Genomic DNA, 1,550 nt, shown 5'->3' with positions numbered 1-1,550 from the left:
TATATATATATATATATATATATATATATATATATATATATATATATAAATGTGGTCAAAGGTCACTGTGACATTGTGTCTGTCTCATCCTTGTGATTGTGATAAATCAACAATGCCTGAATGGGAGAATTAACTTAAATTTGGCACAAACGTCCACTCGCAATTAAGACTTAAGTGATTAAAACTCAATGGTTGAAGGGCACTGTGATCTTGCATTTGTTTCATTCACATGACCGTAATTCCTCGAGAACACCATGAAGAGGGAATGTCTTCAGATTTAGCACGAATGTCCATTTGGACAACAATAAACAGATTAGTATTTAGTGTTTGAAGGTCACTGTGATATATCGTATTCACAAGAATTAAACTAAAGCATGGTCGCAGTGACCTTCAACCACCAAATTCAAACCACTTCATTCTTGATTTCAGGTGGAAGTTTGTGCCAAATACAAGGAAACTCACTCATCAGTGCATTCTTGAAATATCGCCTTTATGAGAAAGGGACGGACTGTGACAGAGACAAAACAAAAATAATAGTAGTGAAGTATTTAACAGAAAGCTCTATCTCTGTAGGGATCCAGTAGAATAACAATCTGAGCCTGTCGGTGACAAAAACAAACCCTTTGAGTGGACGTACACTGACTTTCAACAAAAAAAAAAAATCTTGTTCCCATTAGTTACGTATACACAAAAACGTGGGAAAATAGGGTCCCGGTTGAAAAATGGCCTTTAATATCAGAGTAATAACAGCATTAAACTGACAGTTGTGATGTAGACGGTGCGTTTTTATTCACACCACCGAGTGCAGAATCACCAACAACCAACAAACACTGAACAGTACGAGCAACGCTAACCAGCTTTCTAGAAAATGTATGTACACGTAGAAAACTTTGTGCTGTTTTTCTTTTTTGTCTTGAAATGAATAGGGTCTGAAATAAAGAAAGCGAGACGGGGGACAGGAGGGTGATGCACGACTGCCAGATCGGACACTTCAGTCACTGTCTTCAGTTTGAGACCGGACCCTCCACAGGACATCTGGGACTCCAGGTCTGTCAGGGGTTGGTCCGAAGATGTCCAGGTCTTTCTGTGTGGGTCCGTCCATCTTTTTACAGGTGTGTCTCTTTGGGTCCGTCCAGGTGTGTCCCAACCCGAGCCTCACCAGCTGACTGACCTCAGTTTATCGTCTGTTATTTTTAAGACTGTGTTCATGTTGGAGGGAGAACTGGTCAAGCTAAGCGGCGTTCTCTTGTTTTGTTGTCTGCTACAGCGTCCCCCCAGACAAGACCAGAATTCTGTCTTCTTTTTTTTTTTTGCTCCAAGACATTTGAGGCAGTTTTTCCAGTCGGTGTTCCTACTGGTTTGGCTCTGGTACTAACAGGCTTACAGCAGGACTTCGGAGGAAATGAAAGGTCCAGGTTCAGGACAGTGTGTCAGAGTCCCAGATAACCAGAGTTTGGCAAAGATTTTCTTCTTGCTAACACTGTTTTCTGTTTAGAAAGGGTGATGCGAACCCTTCAGAGTGATGCCAGACTCTGGGTATCCCCGGCTCC

This window comes from Plectropomus leopardus, chromosome 24, assembly GCF_008729295.1.
Source record: "Plectropomus leopardus isolate mb chromosome 24, YSFRI_Pleo_2.0, whole genome shotgun sequence".
NCBI classification, from domain to species: domain Eukaryota; kingdom Metazoa; phylum Chordata; class Actinopteri; order Perciformes; family Serranidae; genus Plectropomus; species Plectropomus leopardus.
Note: the sequence above shows the minus strand (reverse complement) of the source record.